The sequence below is a fragment of the Gracilinanus agilis genome, chromosome 1, assembly GCF_016433145.1.
Source record: "Gracilinanus agilis isolate LMUSP501 chromosome 1, AgileGrace, whole genome shotgun sequence".
NCBI lineage: Eukaryota > Metazoa > Chordata > Mammalia > Didelphimorphia > Didelphidae > Gracilinanus > Gracilinanus agilis.
The window spans coordinates 674921228-674947542 of NC_058130.1; positions in this window are offsets into that span (position 1 = coordinate 674921228).

The window sequence follows — 26315 nt, forward strand, 5'->3', positions numbered from 1 at the left end:
AAGGAAGGAAGGAAGGAAGGAAGGAAGGAAGGAAGGAAGGGAAGGGAAGGAAGGAAGGGAAGGAAGGAAGGGAGGGAAGGAGGGAAGGAGGGAGGGGAAGAAACAAATAAACAAACAAATGAACAAAAAAAGAAATCTTAGGATCGATACTGTTTATTGGTTCCAAGGCAGAAGAGTGGTAAGAGCTAGGCATTGGGGGTTAAGTAACTTGCCCCAGGTCACTCAGCTAGGAAGTGTCTGAGGTCATATTTGAACCCAGGACCTCCCATTTCTAGACCTGACTCTCAATGCACTGAGCAACCTAGCTGCCCCTCTTTCCCATCTTCTGATACTCTTCAGTTTTGTGATAGCAGACTACTGGCTGTTCCATAAGTAAGACACTTTATCTCTTAGCTCCAGGCATTTTCTTTGGCTTTTCCCCATGCCTAGGAATCTCTGCCTTCTCAATTCTACCTACTAACTTGCCTGGCTTCCTTTAAGTCCTAACTAAATACTCACCTTCTACAGGAAGCCTTCCCTAACCCTTCTTAACTCTAGAGCTCTCCCTCTGTTAATTATTTCCTACTTATCTTGTTTTATCCTTGCTTTGAAAATATTTGTTTTCATATTGTTCAGTCCCCAGCACATAGAAGTAGAGAAAATTCTCCAGAATTCTGTTGTTGGTATTTTGATAGCAGCCCTCACCACATGCCTGTGTTGAATCTTGGAGGAAAGAAAAGGAAGAAAAACAGTTGATTGTTCTCATATAATCACAGCATGACTGCAGGGGTCAAGTGTTCCTTAGTGTCTTTCCCTTTGTTCCTATGAATGCCTTTTCCCTGTGATCTGTATGCTCTTAGGATAGGAGAAAATGGTCTTTTGGGAAAGCCTGTTCTGCCTGGGCACCTGAGGTCTTGTACACAGACAACACTGAAAAGATTCTGCAAGTGATTGGTTTGCCTCATAAAGTCACTGAAAGTTCCATCCTTGAAAATACATTTAAACTCTTCAGGCTCTCTCTATGGCAAAGGTCAGGAGACCCTGCCAATCCAGCAGGATTAAGCTAAGGTTTAGTGCTCAGCCAAGACAGATGCACGGACATAGATAAGTAGAATATACAGGTAAGATATAGTCATCAGTGAAATAAAACGGGATGAGACGAGGCAAGTTGAGGTGTGCTAAGAAGGAAAACGGAAGGGAAGCTGTTAATAATAGACATAGCCTCTATTTTTAAAATATCAACATGAACATATTTGAAAATCAAACCCCTGAAAATACATTTCCCCATAGAAATGTTTTTGCTTAAGAATGAAACAAGGCATGTGTCTTGTTTTGAAACATGACAAACAGGGAAATATATATATATTTTTGATAATATATGTATGGCCTATAGGATGATCTTCCTTCTTGGGGAATGGGGAGGAGTTGGACAGAGGGGGGAAAAAAGGAGAAAGATTTTTGGACGTAACAAACGTGAGAAATAGTTTCTCTTAGATAAGCATATTGTTTATATTTATTATAATTTATTACATATCTATAACAAATCATATTATATTATATTATGTCACATATTATATTTTGTTATAGATTTAAAAATAAATGGTAACTCAAAAATAAGAATGAAGTGGTTTCAGAAACATAGCCTAAGTGTTTTTATAGATTTCTGGGGTGCTTGCCCATGCTCTTACACCTTCCCTCAGTTTCCTACATGTTCCAGACATTGGACATCAGATAAATTATTTGTCTCATTTAATGACTGAGTCTATGTAGTTGGAACTAATATTATGAGAATCCTCCTTTCTTGCCGCCAGGACCCAGTTCAGTCTTATTAATAACAATAGCTTATATTTCTGTAACATTTTAAGGTTCAACAGTGAATTGCCCACAATAACATTATGAAGTAAGAAGTATCCCTATGGGTATTCTCAGTGGATAGAGTACTTGGCCTGCAATCAGGAAGATCCGAGTTCAAATATGGCCTAGAGAATACTAGTTGTGTGTCCTAGGCAAGCCATTTAACCTCTATTTGCCTCCAACCCTCATCTGTAAAATGGGGACACGCTGGAGAAGGAAATAGCCAATTACTCCAGTATATTTGCCAAGAAATCATCAAGGATTTTTTTCCAGGAGTTCATGTAGAATCAAAAACAACTCAACAACAAAACAATTTTTAAAATTTTACATTTCATTTTTTCATTTTACATATTAAACAACTGAAGTTCAGGAAAATAAATTAATTACAATCATGTGAATAATATAGATTATGATATTTAATCTTAGATCTGCTGATGCTATTAACTTGAAATCCAATTTACTCTGTGGTTCTTTGGTTGTTCATGCCCATATCATACTTGGTGATAGGAGGATTCACATTTTCCATGATTAACAAGAAATCTTTTTTCTTAACTTTTCTTTTAAAAAAACCTTACCTTTCATCTTAGAATCAATACTCTGTATTGCTTCTGAGGCAGAAAAGCATAACAGTTAGGCAATGGAAGTTAAGTGATTCCCCCAGGGTCACACAGCAGGAAGTATCTATGGTCACTTTTGAACCCAGGACCTCCCACTTCCATGCTTGGCTCCCTATCCACTGAGCCACTTATCCGTTCCCTTCAACTCTTCTTAACAAGAGAAAATAAGTAGAGGATGTGCTAGCAACCTCTTCACTTTTTCTCTACTATGAAAACAATGAGCACCAAAGAAATAATGCATGTGTATTATTTATAGCAAATGCAAATTCTTCTGCATCATCTATTGAAGGAATTGCCTGCCCTGTGATTTCTCACTGTGCTGGAAAACTTGAGAATGTGAATTAAGAAAATAAAATTTAAAGGAAAATAATGATTCTTTCACTGAAAGCATGAAAAATCCCATTGTGTTCCTATATTTCAGTGACATCTCTCAGCTTGTGAAGTATCCTGTAACTTTTTCTCAGTATCAGCAAACAGTTCTAAGAAAGGAAGTCCATTTAAATACCAAGCATGGTCACTCAGCACTCAGTAACTCAATAACATAATAAGAATGCATATTTCTTTAGGATTTAAAGCCTGAAAATGTTTACAAAACAATTTTCACCTTCAGATTAGGTAAGGTGAGTATCATAATCTATTTTATAGATTAGGAAACTGAGGCTCAAGTGAGTGAAGCAATTTCACATTGCACATAGTCACATAGCTAAGAAGTGCTAGAGATAAGAGTTAAAGGAGGGTTTCTGTTTTGGAAGCCCAGCACTGTTTTTCCTAGTGCCTAATATACCCCTAAGATGGAAAACAAGAAAGGTACAAAAAACTTTCTGCAAGGGATCAAAGGAAGGAGAGATGAATAGATAATGATTATCATTTACAATAATAATAATAATAACATCAGAAGCAACTGGAGTATAAGATCTGTTGCCAGATTGATCTGTAATCAATTCTAAGCTCAGACAACTACTAGGTATTTGACCCTGGGTGAGTCAGTTAGCCTCTTTTTGTCTCGGTTTCTTCGGTTGTAAAATGATAATAATAATAGCATCTACTTTCCCAAGGTTGTTGTGAGGATCAAATGATTTAATATTTGTAAAGTATTTTGCAAATCATAAAATGCTATATAAATGCTAGTTATTATTATTATTGCTATTGTAATTGACACTCATGTAGTACTTTGAGGTTTACAAAGCACTGATGAAATAATATAATTTGGGGGATCCTAATGATTTTCATAACTGTGCACTACAAAGTCCCATGACAGCCTCAAGACATAGTTACTGCAGCTACTACAGAGTTTTCATAGTAGAGATGATGATGATGATGATGATGAAGATGAAGAAGAAAAAACTGAGGCTCAGAAAGGTTAAGTTGTTTATGAAATGACACAGCTACTAAATCTAGAAGGCAGAATTTGAATCCAGCCCTCTGTGGCCTGGATATGATCCAATACACTTTCTATTTCACACATTTCCTCTAAAAGGTTTATAAAGAAGGTGACATTTAACTTGGCCTTTGGAAGATAAGTAAAATAACTCCTAGTTAGAAGCTGCTTTAAATTTTCTAAAGTGCTTTCCTCATATAAACCTATAAAATAGGAAATGAATATTGATTTGCCCCATTTTACAGAGGAAGAAATTGAAATGAGGAGAGTTTAAGTGAATAGACCAGAGTAACAAAGTGACTAAACTATCATCAGAGACTAAAACTTGAAGTCCTTAGACATTGAGACTTTCCCTCCTAGTGCACTCTTTTCCTAGTACTTTGAGATAGTCAGACTTTGGGAGGTTATTTCAGGCAGAGATTAGGATAAATAAAGGATTAGAAAAGATAGAATGAAATGCAAGATATTTTTGGATTGTGGTGAGTAATACAACTTGGATTATAACAATAATAGCTAGTATTTATAGAGTACTTTATGCTTTGCAAAGTACTTTACATATATAAAGGGAAGGGGAGATCTGACGCATGATGTACAGACATCATTAATTTGTTAAGATGACTTCTTCCACATGGAAAACACTAGAAAGAAACTATTCCTGGGAGACTGTAGGACTGCCATACATATAAACATTCTACATTAGCCTACCACATGATCGGGAGGATCCCATACATTTTTCCATACATTTATTCATTCCATAAATATTCACGAAGGATTTAATATGTGCCAGACACTGTGCTAAGTGCTGGAGATACAAAAAAGAGGAAAAAGACAGTTTTTACCCTCAAGGAACTTACAATCTAATCTATGCAAATAAATTTATATAAATGTTGCTTGTCCTTCATTTTTGAAGAGGACCAGTGACATCCTGGGAAGTGGCTTGACCTGTACATGAAAGTGATTGAATTGAGGCAGAGTTGCACAAAGTCATCAGTCTCTCTCTCTTCTAGAGTCATCAAAGTCCAGTGGGAGGACAAAAATTGGGACTCGGGATGCGGTGGATCATAGATTGCCTTGTCTTCTTCCATGTTTGCCCAAGTTCTAAGCCTTCCATAGCACCTGCTTCAGCTGCCTTCATGACTGTTGGAACAAATGATTCTCATCTGCCCAGTATACATGTGGAATCTTCATGTGGTTGAGGTAGACACCATTCTTAACTCACTTTTGTGGCCCATCAGTTGCCTGATTTAGCCTACCTGGTTTAGCCTAGGTGCTGAGATTGCTTACTAGTGTGGCCACTGCTCGTGCTTTTAGTTTCTTGGAGTCAGAGAAGAGAGCCAGGTGCCAGGTGGACAGCAGAGCTGGATGAGCAGCCCTGAGAAGGCTTCACAAGCCCTGACAACAGAGGTACTAGTCCTCACCAGACAACTCATACACTCTACATGACAAATAGAAAGTGACTAAAAGAGGAAAAGCAATGGAATTAAGAGAAGCTAGAGAAGGCTTTCTGTAGAAGGCAGAATGTTAGTTGAGATTTAAAGGAAGCCAGCGATGTCAGCAGTTGGAGCAGATGAGGGAGAGTATTCCAAGAATGAGGGGCAGTTAAAGAAAATGTCTAAAGCCCAAGTGATGGAGTAGCTGGTGTGTGGAATAGCCTGGAGACCAGTGTCTTTGGATCAAAGAGTACTTGTTAAGGCCTAAAGTACAAGAATGGAAAGGGGAAAGGAGAGTAGGTCATGGAGGACTTTTAGTACCAAACAGAGCATTTTTTATTTGTACTTTGAGGCAATAGGAAGCCACTAGAGTTTATCAAGTAGGGAGTGACGTGTTCAGACCTGCATTTTAGGGAAAAAAATCACTTTAGTGGCTGAATAAAGAATGAATAGAAACAGATGTATTGCCTCTCTCAGTGCTGGCTGAATCAAATTGAAACAAATCAAATCAAATTAATTGAACTATTGATATAGAGGTTAGAACCCTACTCAAAGAATCTGGTCCTAATCCTGCTTTGGATGCTTACTACCTATATGTGACCTTGAGTAGTAAATTTAAATTTCGATTCCCTCATCTTTAAAATTAGAGGGTTGGACTGAACTGTCTCTCAACTTTCTACAGACACTCAATTTGGTTTTTCTCTTGCTCACTAAAAGGGAGATATTTTTGAACAAGCACAGACTCTTTGTTTCCCTAAAATCCTCCAGTGTCAGAAATTGCCTATACTTAAGGCCAAGATGGGTTATGATAAAGAAAGAGAAGGTGCTGTCCTTACCCTCAAATAGTTAGCAGAACATTTTGAAAGATCCAACGTATATGTACAACTAAGTCATTTAGGACAGTGTTCCCCAAATTATGCTATGATATCCTGAGAATATTCATATAACAAAGAGAAGGTTAGTAGTGATTTCAGGATCCAGAAAGGAGAATTTCTTGACAATCAAAACTAAGGGACTCCCACTGGGTAGGAATGGGCATGGGTGAAGAGGACAATGCTTTCTTCCTTCTACTCTATAGGACAAGAGGTATATTCCTCATCCAACGTCATCCTCCATTGCCCACACACATTAACTCATCATTGCTTCTTCCCATATACACTTCTTTCTCAAACACATGCCATTGTTTCATTCATAATATATCAGAGCCTCTCCTCTCCCTTTTACCATACCATTTCACATTGGACCTGACATAGTTCGCCATCACCCTAACACTTTGAATTGGGTTTATATTCTCCATAGACTCTTCTTGCAACCTGTGTCTCTCCCACCACTGACTCTCCCCATACTTTATCTGATGCATATCTTGCTTTGAATCTGAACATTGGATTTGGAACTGAGAGGACCTGTGTTTGAATTTCAACAGTGCTACTTGTTACTCATGTGACCTTGAGCAAATTATTGAATCACAATGGTCCTAAGTTCTTTTCTGGTAAAATGAGAGGGATAAAAGGTGCTCTCCCATGTCCCTTCCAATCCTTAATATATGATACTATAATTTTATTAATTGCCACATTATCCAAAGTACTTCCTTTCATCTGCATTGTCCACTTTCATTTCAGGGTTTTTCCCATCTCCCTAAACTTACCTGATCAGAATTCAGGAGTTTTGTCAATTTGTTTCAACAACTAGTATAAGAACACCCTATTTGACAAGAACCACTAGGAAAACTAGAATGCCTTCTGGCAGAACTTAAGTTCAGACTAGTATTTTGTACCATATATCACAATAAACTATAATAGATACTTATCTAAATATAAAAGATCACATCATCTAACAAAAGAAAGAAAATTTGCTTCGAGTCTCAAATTGTTTTCTGAGCAAATCAATTTGGAAAACAGAATAAAGAATACTTACAAAGCAGCCCCTTCCACTGAAGTCCTTTACTCATAGATAGCTCACTGTGTGATGAAGCTGGGGCTTTATCCACAAGCTACAGGCCTTGTGAATGTGGGTCCAGAATGTGGGCCCTGAAGCAGAATATGTGTCTTCTCAGAGGCAATATAGCAAATCTCAAAGAGATTCATTTAGCCATGGAATTATGATGTTTACAATCAGCAATTTTTGAAGACCATCTTTCAAGGTGCAGAGGGGTTATGATATGAATTTGTAGGATTCCCCCACTGACAAACTTATAGGATTTTGAAGCATTATAATATAGAGTTACATCAAAATCATACTTAAACTGTACAGTAGAAGTGCCTCCTTGTTAAAGGGATGCAACATTAAACATCTGGCTAGAGAATAGGTATCTTGATTTTTCCTTTCGAGCTTCTGTGGTCCCCTCCACTGTGAGATTCCAAGATAGTCATAAAGGTTAAAAAAAAGTCTGCCCCACTCCAGATACCCACTCTTCTGTATTTTTTCATCTTTACTTCAGCGTTGAGAGAAGCAACATGGCACAGCCATTATCATTGTGAATAGCTCGGTTCAAGTTCTTTCTCTGACATATAATAGTCTGGGCAAGTCTCTTAATCTTTTAGCATCCATATGCAGCTTTTTAAGACTGAATTGCATATCTGTTTTGGCAGAGGGAGTTCTTACTGATGGATCATTAATGCAGAACAAACTTAGCTGGCCCTCATATCTGAGGGCTCCCTACCCCTGCTGCAACAGAGGTCTCCATCATCTTGGAACTTCATGCTCACAGCACTCTTATGCCTTTCTCTCTGGAACCTTCATTCAGCTTACCTAATTGAGTAGTAAAGTTTTAACCAATTTCTTTTCCTTTTCTACCCTCCTTTCTACAGTTTCCAAACTGCATTCATCCAGGCTCCCATTGCATTTAAAGGGGAAGTTCTGGATGTACAAGTAGCAAAAATCAAAACGAGTGTATCACGTTGAATTAGTGGTTAAGATACATTCACACAGCTTAATTAGTTCTTCCATTATCAGCATTCACTTGATTTCAATGAATACATTTGCATATTCTCATTGGGCTCCATTATTTAAGAGAAGAGGCACTTGAAATCAAGTCTTACAATGGCTATATATAGGGTAAAGTATCCCAAGTTCTTCTTGAGAAAGCTGCTGTGTAGATACAGAAGATTCTTTTGATATCTCTTCTGACAGGCACTCACTTCCTACTATGTCTCTCACAAAGGAAATAATGCATGTTGTGGTAACTCTTTGATTGTTGTATTATTGATTTATATGACACGGAATTTCCAATCAAAAGTAATTTCTATGCAATAGAGTCTCCTTCTGCATATTAATTTGATGACTCAGACCAATTGACTTATGTAGGGAGAGGGTCAAAGACTAGGATGTTTGCTGCTGAATATATTTACACGTTAAAGGCAGGAATTTAAAACAATGAGTTGGATGAGGACTAGGATATTGGTTCAATCTAGTTCTATTACACTGCTCTAATACTACCTGTTCTTTTTCATGGAAAACCCAGAGGATCTTGAGGATCTCAAAAGAGTCATAATTCCTCAGACTCACATAACCCTTGTATTATTGTTATTTAGAATGAAGTCCCCAGAAATGATTTTAAGGGGAACATTGACTGACTATCAGAAATTGCTGAAATAAAAAGGGACTTTCTAACCCTAAGGGAAGGGGGCAGCAATCCTGATAGCAAAAGGAAGTGAGTTAAAAAGCATACTAAATCTCTGAAAGCTGTAATTAGCTGGCTGGCTGGTTCAATAATAGGTTAGCTTTCAGGGGTAAGTCTTTAGGAGAGGTCTTGCCTCTCTCTTTATGGAGAAAAAACTGTTTTCCCTCATTCAAAGATTGACTATGTGCCCAGTGGAGCAGCTGGTGGTATAATGGATAGAATGTAGGACCTGGAGTCAGGAAGGCTCATCTTCTGATTTCAAATCTGGCCTCAGACATTTACTAGCCATGTGATCCTCAGGTAGTCACTTCTCCCTGTTTTCCTCAGGTTCCTCATTTGTAAAATGAGCTAGAGAAGGGAATGACAAAACACTCCAGTATCTTTACCAAGAAAAACTCAAATAGGATCACGAAAAGTCACACACAACTGAAATGCCTGAACAATAACAATAACATGTGATACATACCCTTTTTAACTAAAAGAGATGATGCTTAGGCTCTGAGCTCTAAGTGTAAAGACCGTAAAAAAAAAAAAAAAAAAAAAAAAAAAAAACAACAACAGAAAGAAGGGAGGGAGAGAGGGGGGTAAGGAGAGAGAAAGAGAGAGACAGAATCAGAGAGAGAGTTAATTCCTCTTATAGAGAAGATATAATACCTGAGATTATAGCTGAGACCAGTAAGTATCAGCAAAAAGAACAATCTAGGAGAAAAATAATAGTTTCTGGGAAGAGCAAAGATATGACACTCAGCAATGAGAATCAGAATAGTAATGTCCAGCATGGAGTAAGCCCAACAGAGCAACACAATGACATCATAGGGAGATAGTAGAAGCTCCTTAGTGTCAGAGGCATGAGTTGCCCCTCCATATTGACCTCCAATTATACATATTCTCTACCTTTGTGTTCTCAATGCTTAACTACTTTTTCTACTTTTGGGGTTTACGTGTCTTAGAAATTACACTCCAGCTTAATCATGAGAATTTCCTATTGTTACTATTCTTACTCTGCAATTTTAGGGCATATTTTTTAATTAATCATATCTTCTCTCTGATTAGTTAATGTAAATACATCAGTAGGGCTCACGAACTTTGGTTTCAAACGGATCTAAACCTATAAGCTTGGGGTGATATATTTGGTTAGGAAGAAAGTCTCAAATGCCATATACAAAAATATAATAAAAATTTGCTACACAGAAAACAGAGAATTTGTTATTCTATTTGGCTGGTTTTTCTAGGTGACTGATTGTTTATTTCTCTAATGAACAAAGCACTTTTAAAATAATCTAAACCATTTGAATTATTCCTTCTGTTGTGGAAGAGAATATAGTGAAAGCTGCAAACCTTTCCTCTACAGTCTCTCATTCCTTTCTGCATGGGCTCTCTTGGGAACTTCCTTTATTTTCATTTGAGTTCATTAATTCAGTTCAGAGAGCTCTTATTAAGTGCCTTCTATGCTCAAAGTCACTATAATAGAGAATGTCTAATCCAGGCTAAATAAAACATAGATTACCTATTAACAGTGAGACCTTCCAGATGCTTTTAGTAATGTGTAGCATTTTCCTGAGTGCCTCGTACCCTGAAATATTGAGGAGACATATGAGTTAAAATCTCTCAAGAAAAGTCAGTCTAATTATGCATGTAGGAAAAATCAAGCAAACTAAAGAACAATTGCATGAAATAAACACTTTCATTGATTAAACAATTCTATGGAGTTGAATGAGAAACCAACAGAGCCAGTATATAAGCATATATGAATTGGACAGACATTGTAGTTAAATAATTATCTGAGTCCAGAACTGAATGACAGGAGGAGAAAGGGAAGAGTATGCACATTTATGTAACATCTACTATGTTCCAAACACTGTGCTAAGAGCTTCATAAATATTTCATTTGATCCTCACGACAACCCTGTGAAGCAGGTATTGTTATGTCTCCACTTTACAGCTGAGGAAACTGCGGCAAATGGAAGTGAAGTGACCTAACCAAGTCACACATCTAGTATCTGAGACTGGATTTTAACTCAACTTTTCCTGACTTCAGACCCAACACTTTGCCCACTATGCTACCCAGCTGTCCCAAGGAAGAAAAAGGACTAGATTACATAGGGAAACTTATATAGTTCACAAATACCCATCTCTTTCTACTCTATAACTATTAATCATGGAACATCAGAGTCTCCAAAGAAAGCAAAGAGTAGATGACCCAAAGGACATGGTGAGTACAAAAAGACTTTATTATATTACCAATGAATACCAAAAAATGGCATTAAAGATCTCATCTATACATCTTAACATACTGGTGTGTTTGTGTGTGTATGAGAGACAGACAGACAGACAGACAGAGACAGAGACAGAGAGAGAGAGAGAGAGAAACTCCCCCATTCTGGCAGAAGAGGCAGATGAGAACAATTTGTTCCAAAGGCTGTGAAGGAGGTGGAAGCAGGTCAATGGAGCACTTATAGTTTAGTTAAACATTGAAGAAGCCAGGGCCATCCATTGTATCACCAGTTTTCTTGACTTTCATTTTGCCACCAAACCATGATGACTCTGAAAGAGAGTGAGGCTGATGATACTTCATAGTTTTGCCTCACTTAAATCTAATTCAGGCAGGAGTCAAAAGATAATACCAGTGATATCATTTTGGTCTTCTTTGAGTACAAAGGACAACAATGAGCCATACAAAAGAACAGATATTCTGTTTTTATTTTAAACTTTTTTTCCACATTACATATCAATAAACTTTTTAAAAATATTCATTTTCTGAAATTTTGTGATCATGTTCTCTCCATTCTTAACCCTCCCCAAGAAGGCAATTAATATAAGTTGTATATATGTTATTATGTATACATATTTCCACATTTGTCATGTTGTAAAACAAGACACATATTGCTTACACTAGAAAAAAAATTCATGGAGGAAATAAAGTAAAGAATGGTATGTTTCAATCTGCATTCTGACTCCATATATTCCTTCAGTGGTAGTATATAGCCTTTTTTGTCTTGAGTCCATTGGAGTTGTCTTGGATTCTTACCTTACTGATAAATAGTTAAGTCATTCATGGTAGGTCATTATACATTATTGTTGTTGCTATGTATAACATTCTTTTGGTTCTGCTCACTTCACTTTGCATCACTTTGTAAAAGTCTTTCCAGAGTTATTTTGGGATTATTTTCTTTATCATTTCTTATAGTACAATAATATTTCATTATATTCATATACCACAACTTTTCAGCCATTCCCCAAATTGTTGGACATCCATTCAGTTTCCAGTTTTTTACCACCACACACACAACCCCCCAAAAAAAACTGCTATAAATATTTTTAACAGTTTCTTTTCCTTTATCTTTAATCTCTTTGAGATACAGACCTAGTAGTCATATTGCTGAGTCAAAGAATACACACAAAGGCATCGATATTCTAAGTGGAATGTGAAACATTGAAATAAATAGTAGTGCAGATTGACTGGAATTCAAAGTACATTATGGGAAGTAATGTGAACAAAGATTGGAAAGGCAGGTTGGAGCGAGGCTGTAGAGGACTTTAAACATTAGACTCTGAATTCTGTATGTTATCCTTCAGGCAATAGGGAACCACCTTGAGCAGATGATTTTGGCAGCTATGTGGAAGACAGGTTACAGATGAAAGAATCTGTAATGATTCTTCCAATTAGAAGACTATTACATTAAGCTTGATGAGAAGTGAAAATGGCATAAATGAGGGTAGTAGCAGTGTGGATACACAGAAAGTGGCAGATACTGAACATGATATGGAAAGAAGACTGGCAAAACCTGATGATTGGTCAGATGTGGGAGGAGATGGAAAAAGGGAAGAGACAAAGATGGCTCTAAAGCAGTGATTCCCAAAGTGGGTGCCACTGCCCCCTGGTGGGTGCTGCAGCAATCCAGGAGGGCAGTGATGGCCACAGGTGCATTTATCTTTCCTATTAATTGCTACTAAAATTTTAAAAAAAATTAATTTCCAGGGGGCTAAGTAATATATTTTTTCTGGAAAGGGGGCAGTAGGCCAAAAGAGTTTGGGAACCACTGCTCTAAAGCTTCAGATCTTGATTTCAAGAGGATGTGGAAGATGATGGCAACATCTACAGAAAGATGGAATTTGGGGTAGAAGCAGGTTATATTTATTTGTATACATATTTTTTTCTTCTGTTTCCCTACTAAATTGTAAAGTCCTTGGGGTCAAGCATATGCCATTTTCTATCTTTGGATCCCAAAGGAGAGCCCATTGACCTGAACATAGTAGATAATTCAAATAATTCAAATCAACCAACATTTATCAAGTAACAACAATGTATAGGGCAATATATAGGCACCAGTGATACAAAAACCCTTTTCTCCCAGAAAAGAAAAGAAAAGGAAAAAAGAGAAGAGAAAAGAAAAGAAGTACCTGACCTCAAAATGCTTTCTTTCTACTGACATATTTGATACACCAAATTCCAATGTTCCTTTATGTCATTTTTCCCCTTACTTCTTCCCAAGGGTCAAGTTATTGCTTCTCAATATTGTAGATTTGTCTTCCTCTAGGAACTTCCTTTCGCTTTTCTAATTTTCTGCGTCTCATGTGCTTTGAGCTGGAAAAGCAGATCACTAAGGTTGTTAGAACACTTTGTATATAGAGCACATAGTCTCTGAGTGAGGGCCTGAAGGGCTCCCATATGCCCACAGTTATCAAGCTATATTGCATGGTTTAATGATGTCTATTTGGGTTGCTCAGAAGCCTGATTTTTTTTTTACTATTATCCTCAATGAGAGTGGGGCTCCCAATCAGTGAGGTTGCTGAGCTGTGGAGTGAGAGTTAGGTGAGGTGTTCCTGCATCTGGGTAATTGACTTATGTCTGGCACCCTACAGATGTAGCCCAAGGCTGTTTTGACAGAGGCAGAGTGAATTGGAGGTTTTTCAAAAATGTTACTGGGGAAAATGTCTTTTTAGCAGCTACATTGGAACTTTATAGACTGCCCTGAAGCCTTAGCAGTCAGGTACCCACAGTACAATGCCCAAAGTATCATCTGATGAATACTTCAAACGTTCCATGATTTAATTTGTGTAAATACTGCCTCAAAAAAAAAAATATATATATATATATGTATATATATGGCCCCTCCCTTACTCACCTTGATCCTTAGTAAACAGTCTTCCAAAATTTCTAAAAAATTCTATCATTTCCTAGCACTCAGTATATTGGTGATAACCTCTACAAACTTCTCTGGGTTGCTCATCCATTCAGCAGACATATACTTCATCACTGAACCCATTCTCCATCTTGGTAGGATTCACTTTTCTGATAACATTCTTTGAGAGCTGAAAGATCACTTTGCTGACATGATGAATTACTGGAGAAACTTAGTGTAGTGACCTGATGAATATGCCATTAAGAAAGGCCTATCAGGTTCTTGCTTAGATTCCATCTCTTTTATGGCATCCTGGTAAACCTGTAAGTGTTTTGGCATATTTATAGAACCCTGTTCCTAGGTAAATCAGCTTACCTATCAGCAAATGACAAAGGGTTCTTGTCCAAGTTGTTATAGTAAGAAAACAAACTATTTACAATTTGGAGTGCAAGTCGATAACAAACTTTATTTCATTCATAAATAGAAGACACCAGCTGACATGTAGAGAAGGGAAGCCTCTATGAGGCATGTGGTCCTCTGAATGTAAGCCATTTTTCATGGGGACTTATGAAATACTGGAAATTCATAGTCACTATATATTTAATGCTGATAATGGCTCAGGGACAGCTTGTTATAGTCCAAAAGAAGGGACAATCTTTTGAATCTGTTGATTTCAGAAATCAACTGACCTCAGATACTTGAGTCAGGATAATTCTATCTCCAGGTTATCCTTGCACAATACCTGAAGATAAAGGAAGGCAAAATCTAAGAGTTATATGTGACTATATATCTACATTTATTCTAAAGTGATATCACCTCTCAAAGAAGGGAAAAGAAAGTTGCCCCCTCTCTTTCCAGTGGCTCAGTGAACAGAGCACTAGTCCATAGTATTAGGACACCTATGACATCAGTCTTACTTAGATGGTCAGACTTAAGTTGGAGATCAGCTCAAGACTTTGGCTCAGAGTGGATGTCCTTCTGCAAAGTCAGGTACAAGATTGTCAACCAAAGCCAGGAACCAAGAAGATGAATTTAAATCCAGCTTTAGCTACTAACTAGTTGTGTAATCCTCATCACAACCTCTGCCTCTGTTCATTTCCTCAGCTATAAGTGGGGGGAAATAGCATCACTTACCATCCAGGATTGGTTTGAGGATCATATGAGAAAACTATAAAGTGTTCAAAATAGTGCATGACACGTAGTAGGAGCTTAATGAATGTGTGCTCCCTCCCCTCCTTTTATGAGAAGCTTAACAGAGTTTAACTGCAAAATATGAATAAAATAAATATTTTATTGAGTTCATCAAGAATTAAATTATGCTCTATTAGCATTGTGAGTTAAATTGCAATGAAGTTCATTAAAACACTTAACTGAATTAAACAATGAAACTGTTTTATTAATGATTATTTAACTGAAGCAAGAGTATAGAGGTAGTGGTTTTCTAGTTATTAATAGTTATAAAATACAATAATGTACAATATTTATCTAGAGATCACTTATCTATCTACCTCAACTGTAAAGAGCACGACTAAGATCTAAAAGGAAAACTAGCAAGGTCTTGGAGTAGTAGTAAATAAACATCACAAAGTTCACATTGTTCATTGTCAATACCCTTTACCTCTAATTCCTTTTATTTTAAATTTTTCTAAATTGTAGATTTTTAAATAAATATTTATATTTATTAAAGTTTTAATAATTTAATTTTATAAATATTAATAAATTTAAGAATATTTTATAAATATTCTAAAATGCTTGGGGGTTTTGGGGTTTCACTTGGATTTAGTTTCTTAAAGCAGTACATATAAGAAACCTGGATAGGAGAATAAAAAAGAAGCTGCTAGAGGCAGGCACCGTGATAAGCAACAAGCAATAAGAGTTGACAGCCTCGATAAAGAGAAAAAAACTAAACTACAGAAAACAGACATAGAAACACAAAAAGCAAACCAATCTTGGAATTTCCCATCTAGACTTAAACAGGCCCATAAAGATCAATAGAACCTAAAGACACCATAGTAGTAAAGCAAAGTAGAATAATTTGTGTTCATAATGGTGACTGTGAACCATCAAGATAAAAAACTATTCCACAGAATTTTAGACCTGGAAGGATGATCATTAAATTCAATTTCTTCATTTACAGATGAAGAAATTTTGAGGCTCAAATATATGTCAAAAATTTATCCAAACTGCAATGAAAGCAATTGTTGCAGAATTCTGACCCAATAATTTATTAAAAGGAACTAGTCTCCTTCAATGAATGAGACTTTGGATCATGATCTGAGATGCCCCTTTCCTTTAGAGCATTTGTTTTAAAGTGCTTTCTTCCCAAATGACACAGAAGTTATACAATAATATATACAATCTCATTGGTCGACAAATCTGTATCCCAACCAGGAAGGCTACAGATGATGTGGATGTGAATGGTCACTTTGCAGACTAATTGATCATGGAGTGGTGGACAGAATGGCAGGCAGACAGGATGACAGGATGGACTTTCCCAAGTTAGGCAAAAAAGAGTGGAGGGGTAAGGGTGGAGGACACCTAAAATAACTAAGAGATTTTCCACAGGGGCACTTTCCATAGTAATAGGATATCTCTGTCAAATAAGACTTAAATGGTCAGCCTTAAAGTTGGAGATCAGTTCAGGTCTTCAGCTCAGGGTGGACATCCTCTAGCCAATAATTTATGGTTAAGCAAATGTACTTATAACTAAAATCCAATATAAGACAGATTCTCCTCAGCCTCAAACAACTACTACTCAATATAAGATGAGAGGGGCTTCTAGATGGCTCAGTGGATAGAGAACGAAGCCAGGAGACAGAAAGTCCTGGGTTCAAATGTGACATCAGATACTTCTTAACTGTGTAACTCTGAGCAAGTCACTTAATTCCCCATTGCCTAGCCCTTACTGCTCTTCTGCTTCAGAGCTGATTCTTACCATCAGCTCTAAGACAAAAGGTAAAGGTTTTACATAAATGTATATAAATAATAATTAGGGACAGCTACATCAAACTCTAAGGTATATATTAATATTGGTCAATTAAACTACCTAACTATAAATGTAATAGACTAAATGCATATTAGTGGGAAAGCATAAAAGAAAAATAACTATAACAGACATGGAATCATTCCAACCTTAATCATACAGATTGGAAAATAAACTAGAGGTTAGATCAATAAATCAATCATTTCTCACACAGAGAAGCAAATTGATTTGCCAACAACTAATTTGGGAGGGTGCCAGTAATAAAATCCTGGCTTCATCTTTCACATTAGGTTATCACTACACAATGCACCAAAAAGGTAGAGATGTATAGAAGGATATAGATTGCATATAATGAAATTTTTGTTAAAAGGAAAAAAGGTTTTGGCATTTAAAAACAGCCAAGTATTCAATGGATAATGTATTGGACCTGGGGTCATGAAGAGCTGAATTCAAATCCATCCTCAGATACTTGTTAGCCTTGTGACCATGGGCAAGTCATTTAACTTCTATGTTTCCTCATATGTAAAAAATTGGGATAATAATATCTCTAAGGGTTGTTGTGATGCAAATGAGGTATTTGTTATGCACTTATAAAATCTCAATGTGTGACAGAGAGACAAGTTATTATTATTATTAAAGGCCTGAGTTCTAGATATTTTGATTTTACTAATGATGTGGGATAACAAAATTATTACTGTAATAACAGCAACTTACATTAACACTGTTCTTTCTAGTTTCCAAGCTTCCTTGTTTCTTTTCCTGGGAAGTCCCTCCACCAATCTTTTCCTCATATATCTTTTATCCATCCTGTAAAACTCAGCTTGCATGTCATGGCTTTTGTGAAGCCTTCCCTACTTATTATGATTGGAACTGAGCCTCTATATGAACTGACTTCCTATGAATTCTTTTAGTACCTTGTTTGTAGGAAGGAAGAACATCAGCATTTAGCCTATTAATTACCAGGCATGGTTCTAAGCATTTTACAAATATTATCTCATTTGTTGAGGTAAGGGCGACTTTGTTCTTCTCTCTTCAGATAGGCTGTAAGGGCATCTTTACCAACTAGCTAAAGATATCAACAGAAAATTAGACAAAATAAGGCAGAAAGTAAAGAGACTTGGGAAAGTATCTAAAAGGTCATTTTCAAATGATCAGACACATATGAAAATGGAAACCAATAAGAAACTAAATTGTCTGGAGTGGGATACTGAGGAGAAAAGACAAAGCTTAGTAGGAGAGATGAATGAATAAAAACCAGAATGGAGAAGCCGTGGTTAAATCCACAGAAAAGCAAGGTAGAAAAATACAAAGTTGGATCACTAGAGAGACATGTTATTAAGGGATAAGCTGTGTGAATACACAGCTTCCTTCATACAGGACTCTGTGGAGTAATGAGTCATGGTCCAACTAGCTCTTCAGCTTAAGGAAACCAAAGAAAAGTGAAGGTCTGACCTGAGCTTTTCAAAATTTAATAATTACTCATTTTTTCTAGGGCCATAAGGAATTTCTCTTAGTACATCTATGCCAAGAGGTCACCATAAGAAACTCGGATAAGTTTTCACTAAGAATCCACTTGTTCTGTTAGCTAACATTTCTGTTACAAGCCAGTCACTAAAATTACTAATGAAAGATGGTTTACTTCACTTTCTATTGTAGATTCCCACAATTGTTTCAAGAAATGCTACTTGACTCAAAGATCCAGTTTATTATACATTGAGAAATTTCTTGCTTTTGTGATGCATTGCTTCTACTCTGATAACTTAGTATCTGACACACAGTCCCTACCTTACAAGCACATAGGCTCACATTGACCAAAGACCTTGAGAGATTTTATTCTATAGCAATTATCAAGGTGACAAATCAACATATCTTTTTCTGAATGGTGAAAGAAAATTCTTGATTCTCTTTGTCTATTCTGAGTTTACACTTGTAAAAAAGGAATCTTTTATTCTCTGCCTAGTTGAAGTTAACACTTTGGTTAACAATAACTTAAGTACCCCTACTTAGTACCTCAATAGATTATGAAGACAGGATTAACTCTCCTTTGTCTACCTTTTGATTGAATCAACATAAGCTTGAACTAGGTGGAAGAGCTCACAAGCCACTTAGTGAATTAACACCCTCAGAAACTCAATCATCCAGGAAACTATGAAGCCTTTTGATGAGAATTCACACCTCCAAAAGGTGAGAAGTGGATCCCACACATACTGCCCCCCTGGGCAGTGCTGGGCAATTTGGAAGCTGTAATTGGCCCTCATGAAGAGGGGACGGGACAAGAAGCCACTATAAAAGGTCCTTAATTTCTGGGGCTAGGGAAGTCAACTTCAAGAAGGAAGTCAGCTTTAAGAAGAAGATAGGTTCAAGGAAGATCAGCCTCGGGAATTACCTTCAGCTCAAGTCTAGATACCTGCCTGTTAAAGGGAACTTGGGTGAGTGGATAGCTGGATTTCCCTTCCTGTCTTGTGGAGAGAGTTTAATTCCAGTTGAAGGTCAACAAGTCCTGGCTAAGTGGAGCACACCAGAACAATATTTAGTTAGATAGGCTAATGTCTTCTCTACCCTTTTGTATTTCTCTGCTTTCACTCTTTCCACCTCTTTTGTAAATAAAAGCTATTAAAATCATTTCGACTTTGAGCAATAATACTTTGAATTGTTGACCACAATTATTATTTATAAAATGATTTTTCATATATTTTATTCAAACCATTAATTTTTAATCCCTAGAATGCCTACTGATGACATAGTATGAATTGGAATTCCATCATTTGGATCTCTTATTCTGAAACTCTCTTAATCACAACCAAGTCCTGATTCCAGTCACACCAAAAAAAAAAAAAAAAAATGGCTTTCTAGCAATGGGAGTTTCTATGATAGTGTAAATTGATAAGATTTGGCCTTTTATGTTAATAAAATTTCACTGCAACTTGGGTTATGGTTTGGGTTACAAAAATACAGGTAATTACAAGACAAAAACTTGACCTTTAGGCAAGTGAATGTATGTGGTGGATAAAGCTTACTATGGGAAGGAACCAAGGAAGGGAATATTACATCTAACTTAATTAAGTCTTAGCAAAACAGAATTAAATCAATTTTGAATTTTAGATTCACAAGGATCTGAATATAAGTAGTTTTATTTGCAAATTCATAAAAACAGAAAAGATTCTCATTGAAGTCCATAGAAAGTAGTTGCACCCACCAGGAGGTGGGTACATTTTTTATGTACTTATATTTCCGTAATTATAATTATGTAATTATAACTTCTGGATAACCCTACTTAGTGTAAGGATGGGGGATGGGACAAAAAGAGGCAGAAGAAGGCCGTTGGTAATAGTTACTGACAGTTGGGACCAGAGAGAATGCTGGGTAATTCTCCAGAGGAGGAGGAAGGAAGAGACTTCCAGGAGAGGACTAGGAGAGAGGAGGAGAATATCTCAGCTAGAATACAGGCCTGAGGGCTTCCTGAGGGTCTTTCTTTGGACATCAAAACTCTGATTCCCTGGTCAAAGGCTTCCCATCGCTTCTTATCCAGCAAGACTTCAGTCAGCTAAGTTTCTGGACTCCATTTTGGGAGCAAGTCTTGGGCTCCTTACCCAACCTTGCTGAGAAACCTTTTCTGGTTTGATTTTGCAATTATAGAAAAGAATAGAAATAGGAAATAGAACTAGAAACTGAAGGAGAAGTGGCGAGGGGAGATGCTTGGGAGCAAGAACCCTAAAGATTCCCACCTGAGTGATGAACCCCATAGAAATAGAGAAGAGAGCACCGCAAAATCCCTCTGCCCTTCACCCCTTTCCCCAATCCCTGAATTAATTAAAGCCATTCATTAGTCAGACAGTGTTCCAGAGTGCCTGAGAGACGAAGGGGAGGGGAATCACAGCTTGGTCTGGCTGCCTCCATCTTGGAGCCAGACCACCCACTGTGAAGTTGACTGACCTCGGGGGAGGCTTGTATGAACCCTGCCCTCATTCAGAATTGGATTGGGGTCCCCCATACCTCCTCTTATAGGGAAACTTCGCCCCCAAATCCTGGCCCAGTTTGGCAATGCATAATCAGCAGGAGGGGAGAGCTAGAAGAGAGTCTCACACCCTCATAGACTCTCTCTCTCCCCCTTCTATCATTAACATTGGTGTCTGGCTCTGTTTATTATTATATTAGTGACTTACTGAATTGCTCTGGATCTATCCTGCAAGGACTGGTCAGAATTTTCTTCTCCAGATCAGTGTTTTCTCCAGAATGTTGGTTTCTAATAGCTTTCATCTCCAACTATTCTCACCAGTCACTGCTTCTTGCTGCTGATGTCTGTTACTGTCCTTCATAGCTTCACTTTCTGCCACTCTGTCAGTTCTCAGCAATTGCCCATTTTATTGTAGACCAAATTCACTGCCCCCTACAAGTCTGCTATTCCCCCAAGATTTAGTGTCTTTCCTGTAGACCCAGCTGCCTAATTCTTGCTTCTTATTTGGCACAACCTAGTATTCCACACTTCTGCAAGGAAAGCCAAAGAGTTCATTTTCTCAATTCATCAATGGTCAAATTCCATTATTATGAACGCTTAGCTTTCGGTTTTGTTGTTTGTTGTAATTGTAGTTATCATTTGCCTGATGGCATCATTTCATATAAAATTCCAATGCTTCTTTGAACTCTTAGTACTGGTAATTTCTTAAGGTACTGAAGTATTCTATTACATTAATGTATCATTGATTGTTTAGCCATCCATTCTTCAATCTCTGTGCATCTAATTTGTTCATAGTTCTTTGCAACCTTGAAAAAAGTGCTACTATAAATATGTTGATTTAGATAGAGACTTTCTGCCTTAGACCTATGTGGGATATATGATTAGCAGTGGGATATTCATTTCAAAGGACATGAACACTTCAGTTTATTTTTCCTTTGCATAGCATCATCATAACATAATAGGTTAAGGATTAGAAGAGCCCTTGAAGGTCTCTAGGTCACCAAGTTTAGCTCCTTCATTTTATAGATGAGGAAATTCAGTCTCAGATGGGTTCAGTGACTTGAATAAGGTCACATAACTAGTATCTAAGGCAGAATTCAAAGAAGAATCTTCGGATTTTTCTGGACTCCAAGCCATAGATTCCATGAACTTTTATATCATATTGCTCTTTAAAAATACTTTCCAAAATGCTCTGAAAAACTCACAATTTTACCAACAATGTATTAGTGTGTCTGTCTTTTCATAGGCCCTCTAGCATTGAATTATTTTCATTTTGTCATTCTTCCAATGATCTGGGCATAAGTTGGGACTTCAGAGTTGTTTTCATTTACATTTCACTTTTATTAGAGATTTGAGGTAAGCTTTCATATGGTTGATAATAGTTCACAATTACTCCTTTAAGAATTGTTCATTTATATCCTTTGACTACTTATTGATTTGGGGATGCCTTGTGTTTGGTTATGAATCTTCCTCTTAGCCAAAGCTATGAAACATATCTTATCTCATCATCTTCTACATTTTTAATGGTGTAACTTTTTACAACTATGCTATCCTTAAGCCTTATTTTGAACATGATTCCCCAAAGTACCAGGGCTCACATATAAGAAATATTTCAGGGAGTGATAGAAATTCTCTCTCTTTGTACTTTACTAATGGATCTCTCTCCAATTCCACATAGACACATGGTAGCTTATTACCATTTGTATCTTTTCTTTCCTAGGAACTAGGTAATGTTTCTCCTGTACATTTCATCATCTCCCACTGGGTCTAAATGGTCAGAGGAATTACCTCCTTCTCACTGTTCTTCCATCCCTCAGATTTTTCATGAGCAACTGATTGAGGTTTTTCAAATTACCTATGGTTGGTTCCCTAAAGAAGAAAGAAAAAAGCATGAAGCCAACTATTTTTCTTGCCAGGAGTCATCTAACATGATTTTTATCTCCCTAATTTGCTTCCTTAAATGCTTAGTACCATAGCTTGTTTGGGAAAGTAGAGAAAAGGCAGATGTGGAAGGTATTTGAAGGAAATGCCAGACTCATATTTGGCATAGGTTTTTCAAGATGAAGAGATGAAATAAAAAATATTTGAGACAAATTAAATCATACCAATTTCCCTTCCACTGGGATCCAAGAGGTACTAGTCCTAGAAACCTTTAAGTGTTCATCTTTTCCATATATGTCAGAGCTTCAAGGACAAATAGGAGCTTAGGTTGGAGAGGCAAATGTTTCTAAATGACCACCATAAAAGTGAGAAAGAAATCTTTTTTTATTCGGGCACCAGATGAACCCCAACAAGAAGAAAGAGGATTGAAGTAGAGATTCAAGCTGTCCTATCTATTGTAAGGGTGTTTTGAAGTGGAGGAGAGCACAGTGTTGGACATGAATATACCACAATATAGCATGAATGTTCTATTCTATAATGCATATATGTTTTGCTTTACTTTTAAACCACACTTTTATTAAATAGAATTAAATTGGCACTTAACCTCCATGACCTAAGGTAGAGTTTCTGAAATGTCAGTGAGTTTGGGGGAAAGAGAAGAATCCAGAAAATGGAAGCCAAGTCAGAATTCAAATATATCTGGGTTTCAATTATATTGTTCTGGCTATTATACCTCTTATAATAACAACTCATATTTTTATACCATTTAGGAAGCAAAGTGGATATAGCACTGGATCTAGAATCAAGAAGAACTAAATTTGAATCCAAACTCAGATACTTACTAGCTACATAAGGTTGAGCAAATCATTTAACTTCTCTAAGTCTAAGTTTTCCCACTTATAAAATGATGCCAATACATCTATCTATCAGGATTATCGTGAAAGCAAAAGGATATAATATTTAGATTATAATTTATGATGCAATATAATATGATGTGATAAAATATAAAAAATAGAATAGTGTTTTCCAAACCATAAGGTATTATATAAATGCTAGCTATCATTGTTATTAGTTTTCACTGACTTAGGAATCACTCTTTCTCATATCGGCCCTGAGGAATACATATCTCTATCTCTGAGACAGATATTTTTATTCCAATACCTCTACTAGAAAGAGAAGGTCCAAGGCCAAGTAACTGTTCCAAGATGGCATAATAGTAAATAGCAGAGTTTGGGTCAGGACACATTTTTCTGACTTTAAATTCTATGTACTTTCTATTACAATGTACTTGCCTTTCTATAACAGCAACTCTCCAGCAGAATAGCTACTACCAGCTTACCCATTTTTTTAGAAATCCAACAGTTCCAGACAATCAGCCAAAGAAACAGTTATATGGTCCTTCTTGTGCCACTGCAGCTGCTATTTTATTGCTCCCCGAAAAGGCATCTATTTGAGCTAAGTACAATTAGTGCCATTTTTGTGCCATCCAGGGACCAAAGAGCAGATAACAAAAAGCAAATGGGGAAGCCAAAGGTTCCCAGTGAACTGAGATAGATGGAGGCACCATTAGACATTTCGAGTTAGGATTTGGGGTTGGTTCACTGGCAATATTCCCAAAGACAATGCCTATTGCATGTTCAGTGCTTTTGCACAGGGTCAGCACATCACCTTCCCTGATGAAAAGATAATGATGCCTTGTAGTTCCAGAGACTGACTGGAAATTAATTATAATTGGTGAATATGGGTTGCTCTAGGATATCCTTTTCTCAATGCTTATAATAAGGTGCCTATACTGATTACATAAGGCAAACTCTCTACTTTAGTGTATTGTCTCCTATGCAAATGATTCACTGGTATTTGAGCCTAAAATTCAAGGAAATTCTATAGATTTTCAGTAGCAACTGGAAGAGAACAATCCACCCCATGGGCATTCATTGAATGACTGAGTAAGGCTGCAGTAAACCCATGAGGCAGGAACAATGTGGATCGATGGCAGACAGAGGTCTAGACTGGAGGCAACAGGAGTTTATTTACTAGACACAAATAATTCAAGGTCCTTTTGTCTTCCAGAGCTCTCATATTGTAGGAATATGAATGTCCTTCTACTAACAGAGGAGGGCAACTCTTTCTATCTCTCCACTTACTCCTTCACCTATCTGTAAACATGTGCAGATGTTATCAGTTCTCAAACATTCTTCCCTCAGTCTTTCTCCCCAATAGCTTTTGTCTTTTTTTTTCTCTTTTTCATGTCCAAATTCCTTTTAAATAGTTAACTATACTTAATGGCTCCATTTTTTTTCACAATACATTATCTCCTCTACTCTTTGCCATCTGTTCCATCCTTCCCATTCTACCAGATTTTTCTCACCCCCTGACCTTTGTACAGCATGACATTGCTGCCTTCTCTCTCTTTCCTTGACTTTTGAAGTACCATATATCCAGGTTTTCCTTAACCTCTCTAAATATTCTTTCTCTATGTCCACTGACTCTGATTATTTTTCCAAGTCCTTTAATACCAAAGTTATACTTTCAAATCCCCTTCTCTTTTCTCTTTACACTGTCTCTATTGGCAAGGTAATTCTTTTACATGGCATGATCCCTTTGGAAATGACTCTCAGATCAAAATCTCCACCTGGAATCCCACTTCCAAAACTGTGGACCTTCAAGGATATTCCTACAATGAAGGTTCCTCTGCCGTCCCAAACTCAATATGTCCAAAACCAAAATTCCCTTAGTAATTCCCTAAACCTTCTCCTCCTGACTTCACTATTTCTATTCTACCAGCGCATACCAAATTTAAACATAAACATATAAATATTTATGAAAGGTAATTTATAGTGGATCGAAAATTAACCAATCTGGGCTTATTTTATATATACATTATACATATGTATATAATGTGTGTGTGTGTATATATATATGTATATATATATACACAAAACANTGTGTGTGTGTATATATATATATATATATATACAAAACATATGTGTGTGGGAATATATATATGCACATATATATATATACATATATATATTCCCACACACATATGTTGTGTATATGCCCACATAGGTCAGTCTTAATACTCCTCCCAATTTTGCTTCTGACTTTCTGGACTTCAACACTATCTTTCCTCATCTCATCTCTTTTCCATTTCCCCTCACACACTCTTCAGTTTCCTTTTATATTTTGTCTTCTCCCATTAGAATGCAAGCTCTTTGAGGATAGGGACTGTTCTTTCTTTTTGCTTATATTTGTAGCTTCAGAGCTTAGCATAATACTTGGCACATAGTACTGGCTTAATAAATGTTTATTGGGAGGACTTCCAGTTAAGATGGCAGCAGTGTAAGGAGCAGCTGCTCGATCTCTCCTGACCAAAGCATACAGAACCCCTCAAGGGGAAATAAAAACGAGTCCAGAAGAACGAAGGAACCCCACAACAGGGCGCAGCATTGAAGGTACGCAGAATCGGGGCATTTCCACGCTATAAAGGGGTGAAA